This window comes from Talpa europaea (genome assembly GCF_964194135.1).
Source record: "Talpa europaea genome assembly, chromosome: 16".
NCBI lineage: Eukaryota > Metazoa > Chordata > Mammalia > Eulipotyphla > Talpidae > Talpa > Talpa europaea.
The window spans coordinates 38185060-38193316 of record NC_140084.1 but is presented as its reverse complement, the minus strand read 5'-3'; the positions used below and the strand labels follow the sequence as shown (position 1 = coordinate 38193316).

Here is an 8257-nt window from a genome sequence, read left to right as displayed (position 1 = left end):
CAAGGTGCAGAATCTGGCCCCTTGTCTGCACTGGGCACCTCTAACACCAGGATGGCTGTAATCAAAAGGACAGACAATAGCAAGGGTTGGCAAGGATATGGAGAAACTGGAACTCTCATACCTTACTGGTGGGAATATAAGATGGAAGAGCCTCCTTGGAAAGAGCCTGGCAGTTCCTCAAAAAGTTAAACAGAGAGGTACCACGTGACCCAGTAATTCTCTGTGTGAAAACATATGTTTACACAAAAACTTGTATACAAATGCTTGTAGCATCCTTATTCATTGTAACTAAAAAAAAATGGAAACAACCTAAATACCTGTCAGCAGAAGAATGGATAAACAAAATAGGGCATATCCACAATGAAATATTTTTCAGTCATAAAAAGGAATTAAGTGTTGGTAAAGCATGGATGAAGCTTGGAAACTTATACTGTGTGAAAGAAACCAATCAACAATGAAATCACATGATTTCATTTCTATGTCTACAAAAAGGAAACTCAGAACTAGAAAATAGATTAGTGGTTGTCAGGAGTTGAGGATGGGGTGATGGCAAGTAATGGGTACAGGGTTTCTTTGTGGGGGGCGGGGGTGATGAAATGTTTTGGAATTAGCTGGGGGAGGTGACCACACACCTTGTGGATATATTTTCAAAACCACTGAGTTGTGATCTTTAAAAGGATGAATTTCATAGTGGTGAAAGAAAATCAACAAACTTTGGGACTTGCAGAGACAGAAGTCAACTAAACAAAGAGATCTAGTGTAAGGATACCTGCCGTCAGCCCTGCCCTCCTGGCACCGATGAACAGGAATAGAAGCCTGAAGCCTCCCTCCCTCCCCTCCCAGCCCTGGCCTCCCTCCCCACCACAAGTAGCAAGCAGGCATCAAACCATACAAGCATTTCCTCATGAGGATCTCCTCAGTTCTTGCCTTGCTTGAAAAACAATGAGTTCTTTGTTTTTGCAACATGCTTTGCCCCAAATGTAGCTCCTTCTTTTTCTGAGAAACTCCATCTATCTCAACACTTGGGGATCCGAGTGGGTGGTGGGGGTCCGAGTGGGTGGTGGGGGTGTGGAAAACAGGCCAAAGAAGCAGCTGGCTGGGACCCCTTTCATACCAGCCTCTTCTTTTAGTTACTCATCATTCTTGATTGCTCAGAATTCACAAAATTCTGAGAATTGTCTTCTATGCACTAGTGATTATTATTTATCAGTCATCAGTAGCATGTGAATTATATTGCAGTCGAAAACAAAAACAAAATCCCCGGGCTCAGATCCAGACTCCTTCAGTTGTCGCCTCAGCAGATGGCTTCTGTCTTCTGAGACCACATCAAGGGGATGATAACTCAGGCTGAGATGCACCCCCACTGTCATGGCTTGTTACTCTCGCTGCTGCCTGTACCCCTAGCCTGACAGTGGCTGCAGGCAGTGAAAAGCCATTAGGGTGCAGACCTGAACAAAAATTTCCAGTCACTTGCTGTCTGTAGAGTCTGAGTCTCAGTTTCCTTATCTGAGAAACGGGAACGTGAACGGAAGCCTCTTGAAAGTGTGCTCAAGAAAGAGATATAAATGTAAAATACAAAAAGTGCATCGGGCACTGGGTATGTGCCCACTGGCATTATTACAATATTGTTGGAGGGGGGGCTAGCCATTGTGGTCAGTTAGCCCTGTAGTCTCTTATTTCTTCCTTTCCACCCTCTCTATTCAACCTGGGATTTCCTATCTGCTTCACATTTTACTGTCTGGCCAGGTGGTGTCTCGTCTCAGTTTCAAAGACGGGGCTTCCTGGACTCCTGGCCTTGTCTCTGGGTTCACAAAGACCCAGACTTGCCAGCCCGGTGCCTCAGGCCCTCAAATAAACACATATTCTTCCGACCAGCTCTGGGGATGAGCTGGGGTACTGTGTCCACCCAGACGAGTAGAGAGTGGCAAGATGCCCCCAGGAGGCTTTGGGTGCAGTTCACAGCTGCTCAGCAGCTGGGGGTCCTTGCAGCCCCACGTGAAGCCCTCTGCTAGGCACCCTCTGCCTGCCTGGGCTGAAAAGAGGAAGCTCAGTGGCTGCCGTAGGGGCAGGGACTTTCTCTTTCATCTCAGTGGAAGAAAAAGCCCAGGTCTTCTACTTCTAGGAATTTCTCCACTGTTTGTAGTCCCCCTCATGAGTGTACGCACGGAAGGTTATTTTGTTTTTTTAATGTAAATAAAGAAGACTGGAAAAAACCCAAATGTCCTTCAAGTAGGCACTGGCTATGTGCATTTTGGTGCATCCATTCAGTGGAAAATCTTACAGTTATTGAAAAGAGCTGATCTAAATGCAAGGTGGGAACGGCTTCTGGGATGCATTTTAAGCTTTTCCCCAAGATGGTGGCGCTGAAGGCAAAGGAAGCCTGTCCCAGAGCTGAACCCAAAACAAAAGTTTGAAGGCCAAGAAAACAGTGCTGAGAGGTGTCCTCACACTCACTCACACACACAGAGATCTGCAGTCACCCACCTTCTGGTGGCTCAAGACACTATGACATGGAAGTCACCCCAAATATCCTTGGAAGAGCACCCCCAAGAGAAACAAGCTTGACCATGGCCACCATCGAGTTTCCCTGACCACTGATCAGCCATGAAGAAGACAGAAGCCAACAGCACACTTGTGCTCATGGTGCACGTCAAGGCCAACAAGCACCAGATCCAACAGGCTGTGAAGAAGTCCCAGGACACTACCATGGCCAAGGTCAGCACCCAGACCTGATGGAGAGAAGAAGGCGTATGACCCACTGGCTCCTGGCTAGGGGGCTTGGAAGTTGCCAGCACAATTGGGATCATCTAAACTGCCTCCAGATGGCTGATTCTAAATATAAACTTTGTACCATTAAAAAAAAATGCATTTTAGGTGCAAAAAGCAAGGTGCAAAGCTGGCTTTGTATTTACTATGTGCTGCTCTTCTTCCTTCCCTCTCTGCCTCCCTTCTACTTGTTTCAGGGGAATGCCTTCCACACGTGCTTGTGTGTGCACAGGCTGAAGAACAAGAAATGATGTTGCCTGCTAGCCTCTGAGGAAGGGAAATGAAAGATGGGGTGGTCAGAGTGGAAGAATGACTTCTCTGTCTACCGATTTTTTACTGCATGAATTGAAAAGTGTATCTTTTTGACTAGGTCAGTCATGTGAGTGTTATGTTTTTTTTCCAAGTCGTACAAAAGGGTGTTTGGTGGGGAATAAGTGTACACTCCTCCAAGCACTTGCCCCCACCCGCTACGCTATTTCCCTCTTCAGAGGCAACCAATAAACCCATTTTTTGTGTGTCATTCTAGATCTAAACTATGCATTGTGGAAATCCGTGTTTACATGGAATCATGGATTTTTATTGTAGAAAAATGAGCATAGCATGAAACTTACTGTTTTCATCTTTTAAAATATACAGGCCAGTGGTGTTAAGTCTGTTCTCACTGGTGTGGCCACCATCGCCAACCTCCATTTCCAGAAACTTTCCATCTTCTCCAAGTGAAACTCTGTTGCTGTCAAACCAGAAGTCCCCACTGCCTCCACCCCCTCTCCTGGCAATCCCCATTCTGCTTGCTGTCTCCATGCATTTGATTGCTCTAGATCGCTCATGTAAGTGGAATCATACAACATTAGTCTTTTATTACTGGGTTATGTGACTTAGCATCAGGCATTCAAGGCTCAACTACGTGGAAGCAGGCGTCAGGATTTCCCTCCTTTTCAAGGCTGAATAATATTCCATTGTAGATGTAAGTCACATGTTGTTATCCATACATCTGTCAATGAACATTTGGGTTGCTTCCAACTTCATTGCGTTTTTTTTAAACATAAATTAATTTAAACAAAGAAGGAAGTTTGGAGGAAAGAGGATTTGATCCGGAGCCAGCATTCCTCGCTTTGTAGTGAGGACGGAAGGATAGGGGATGCATCAGCCACCTCACTCACCAGGAGGATACAAAACATCCCCTTCGTCAGCAAATGCGGTGATTCCCCATCATCAGCCCCGAGAGGAACTCCCCTTTCCTATTTTTGAAAGCTGGTCCCCTGGGATTGCAAGGCTCCATGACTCTAATACCTGCCTGCCCTTCAGCTCCTGGGAGGCCAGGGGCCCTGGAGGAGCAGAAGCAACTGGCTGCAGGTGTGTCCCACCCTCCTTTCAGGCCCCTTGAGAAATGGGGTGATGGGAGGGGGAAGCTGCTGGCAGAGGCTGAACCAGCAGGGAGAGCTTGGGGCCCTGCAGAGTCTCTGGGGATGCAGGTGCTCTCCATGGGGAACCCCTGAGCCCACTCCATGCAGGGACCTTGACCCTGAAGGGTCCGGTGAAAGGAAAATCCAAATTCAGATAAAGAAACATTAGACCAATTCTCTATCTCTCACATGAACTCCGTAATGACAATTCTGTAAGAAGAAACGCTTACAAGATGACTTTTATTTTTCAAAAAAGATTTCTTTACTCCCCATTATGAAACATATTAAACATTCAAGAGAGTTGTTAGAGCAGTTTAATCAGTGATCAAACTGATTAAACTGATCAGTTTAATCAGTTACCTGCCACCTGGCTGCAGCATTGTTAATATTTGGCCATATTTGCTTTTTTTCCCTTTCTCTCTCTCTGGGATGTTACATTTATACACATGTGTACACATACACATGTGTGTACATGCATGTGTGTGCACATGTGCCAGCATCTTGTGCGCATGTGTTTACATGCATGTCATGTGTGTGCATATACAAGGATATATGAATATAGACATCTATATGTGCATACTCATATATTTCCCCTGAACCTGAAAATAGGGTTATCATGACATTTACCCCTACGTATTCACTGTGCATCTCTTAACAAGGACATTCTCCTACATACTTTTAAAATCATACACCTAAGAAAATCACCACTGGATCCCTAAGATCATGTAATATTTAAATTTTCCCATTGGTCTCCAAAAGGTCTTTTGGAACTATTTTTCAAAACAGGATTCTATACCTATTTGCCTGCTATGCCTCCTAAATCTTTTAATCTTAAATGACTCTACCCACTTTTTATTTTTTTTAACAACATTGATTTTTCTGTTTGTTAATCTTTGGACAGTCGCCATGTAGAAGTTCTGGAACATTCCACCTTCTGAGTTGTCTGTTTCTCATAGGGTCTTTCATCTTCTCCCTCTAGTTCCTGTATTTCATGTAAACTGGAAGTTAGACTAGGGGCTGATCAGATTCTGGGTAGCCCCTTTTCTATCCTTTTCCCCCACAACTCATTTTTTCACTGAATTTTATGTTCATAGCAAAACTAAGAGGAAGGTACAGAGATTTCCCATCTACCTGCTGCCCCCCCCATACGTGCACAGCCTCCCCTATTATCAACATTCCCCATCAGAGTGGTCCATTTGTGGGTTTTTTGTTTGTTTTTTAATTTTTTATTGCTTTTTTAAAACAATATTTGCTTCCCCCCATCCCCTCAGGTTGAGTTCCCATAGAATTTCCTTCCCTAAGTCACCTATGCACCCTCACCACAGTCTCCTGTTCTTCTCCCTCCCTCTCTCTGATCCCTCTCCCTCCTCTTCCCCTGCAGGATGTCTCTGATTTATAATTGTCTGGTTTTGCTTTGTTGTGTTTTGTACTGTTACTATTTTTTTACACTGATGTCTTTCTTGGTTCCCCTATATTCCTGTTATAAGTGAAACCATCCGATATTTTCTTTTCCCTTCTGGCTTATTTCACTGAGCATAATTCCTTCTAGCTCCATCCATGTTGCTGCAAATGACATGAGTTTATCTTTTTTGATTGCTGAATAATATTCCATGGTGTATATATACTACATCTTCTTGATCCAGTCATCTATTTTTGGGCATTTGGATTGTTTCCAGGTTTTACCTATTGTAAATAGTGCTGCAATAAACATATGGTGATAAAGGAACTCTCCTACATTGCTGGTGGGAGTGCAAACTGGTCCAACCACTATGGAAAGCTGTCTGGAGTTTTCTTAGTCTACTAAAAATGGAACTACCATATGACCCAGCAATTCCACTCCTAGGGATCTACCCAAAGGACACAAAAACAATGATTCAAAAGAACAGAGTGGCCCATTTGTTACAATCAAGGAACTTCCATGGCTTTCCCGCCCGCTCCCCTCTACCTCCTAGCGCTGCTCCGGCTGCACCACACGCTCGCTCCAAGCTCCCGGCTCCTGCTAAGCTAGTGCCACCGTTGTCTCCCTTGAGCCGCCATCATGATTATCTACCAGGACCTCATCAGCCATGATGAGATGTTCTCCCACATCTACAAAATCTGGGAGATCTCGGGCGGACTGTACCTGGAGGTGGAGGGGAAGATGGTCCGTAGAACAGAGGGTAACATTGATGACTCGCTCCACTGAAGGCCCGGAGGGGGAAGGTACCAAAGCACAGTAATCATGGGTATTGACATTGTCAAGAACTATCACTTGCAGGAAACCAGTTCACAAAAGAAGCCTACAAGAAGTGCATCAGAGATTATATGAAATCAATTAAAGGCAAACTTGAAGAACAGAGACAAGAAAGAGTAAAACCTTTTATGACAGGAGCTGCAGAACAAATCAAGCACATCCTTGCTAATTTCAAAAACTACCAATTCTTTATTGGTGAAAACATGAATCCAGATGGTATGGTTGCTCTGCTGGACTACCGTGAGGACGGTGTGACACCATATCTGATTTTCTTTAAAGAGGGTTTGGAAATGGAAAAATGTGGGCCTCCCTGGTGGCACAAGGGGTTAAGCACAGCACTATGAGGCAATCCCCAGCATCTGCAGCACAAGTTCGTTCCCCAGCCAGGCAGGGAGCAACCCACATGGTGAAGCAGACCTTTCCTGAGTCGCCTGCTCCTCCCCTCAGGAGTATGTTTCAGTCAGTCTGCCTGTTCTGTTCCCCACTCTGCCTCTGGTGAATCCTCTCACTCCCCCCCATCTCTGGCCTGTACCCCAGCTCTTGTATGCATAAATAAATAAATCTTTTTTTTAAAAGAAAGAAATGGAAAAATATTAACAAATTTGGCAATTACTTGGATCTATCACCTGTCATCATAACTGGCTGCTGCTTTTCATTGACACAACACCAGGACAGACAAATGAGACTGATGTCATCTTGAGCTATTCATTTATTTTGACCTTGATTTATTTGGAGTGGAGGCATTGTTTTTAAGAAAAACATGTCTTGTAGATTGTGTAAAAATAAAATGCATTTAAACTCAAAAAAAAAAAAGGAACCTCTATGGACAGGTAATAGTGATCCAGAGTCCATAGTTCACGTAGGTGTTCACTCTCCGTGATGTACATTCTACGTGAAATGACGTGAGTCCCCCATGAAAGGATCACAGAGTAGTTTCACTGCCCTAAAAATTTTGTGTGTTGACCTACTCATACATCCCAAACGCTGTCTCCATGGTTTCCCCTTTTCCGGAACATCCTCTATCCGGCGCCTTACAGTCTGCAGACCTTTCAGACCTGCTGCTTTCACTTAGCAATAAGCATTTATGTTTCCTTCACGCCTTTTCATCGTAAGATGGCTTGTTTTCCTGTAAGTGAGTGATGGTTTTATTTTTTTTATTTATTTATTTATTTATTTTTAATAGAGGCATTTTATTTATTTATTTATTTGTTTGTTTGTTTGTTTATACATGCACTGGGTACAGTCAGAAGCACGGGAGGGTGAGAGAATTCACCAGAGCCAGAGCGGGGAGCAGAGCAGGCAGAGGGACCGAAGTACACTGCTGAGGGGAGCAGCGGGCGGCAGGAGAGGTCTGCGCGCCATGTGGGACCCTCCTCCGGTGGCCGGGGAGCAGCCGGGGATTGAACCGGCGCCGCAGAGGCCGCAGGCAGCTTCGCAACCCAGCGCTCAACCGCTGCTCCACCGGGGAGGCCCCAAGTGAGTGATGGTTTTATAGGCAAAAGTGTAATACAGAGGAAGTTTATGAAGATTTCAGAAGACAGGTCTAATTGTTTTCCCTCCAACTGAAAGCTTCTATCACCACCAGTTAAAACTTTAATTCAGGGCATCCCTGGTGGCGCAAGGGGTTAAGCATAACACTGTGAAGCTGTCCTCAGCCTCTGCAGCACCAGTTCGATCCCCAGCCAGGGAGCTACCCACATGGCTCAGCAGACCTCTCCTGCCTCGCCCGCTGCTCCCCTCAGCACCGTTTTCAGTCAGTCTGCCTGTTCTGCTCCCCACTCTGTCTCTGGTGAATCCTCTCACCCTCCCGCACCTCTGGCCTATACCCCAGTTTCTTGTATGCATAAATAAATAA

The 8257-nt window shown here is 45.1% G+C and overlaps 1 pseudogene across 1 annotated transcript; it reads left to right on the top strand.

The window, feature by feature from the left end:
- Positions 1–6207: 6207 nt before the first annotated feature.
- On the top strand, positions 6208–7102 carry LOC311186446 (translationally-controlled tumor protein-like; annotated as a pseudogene). The gene is made up of 2 exons: positions 6208–6702; positions 6979–7102. The product of its transcript is annotated as a translationally-controlled tumor protein-like (transcript).
- Positions 7103–8257: the final 1155 nt, after the last annotated feature.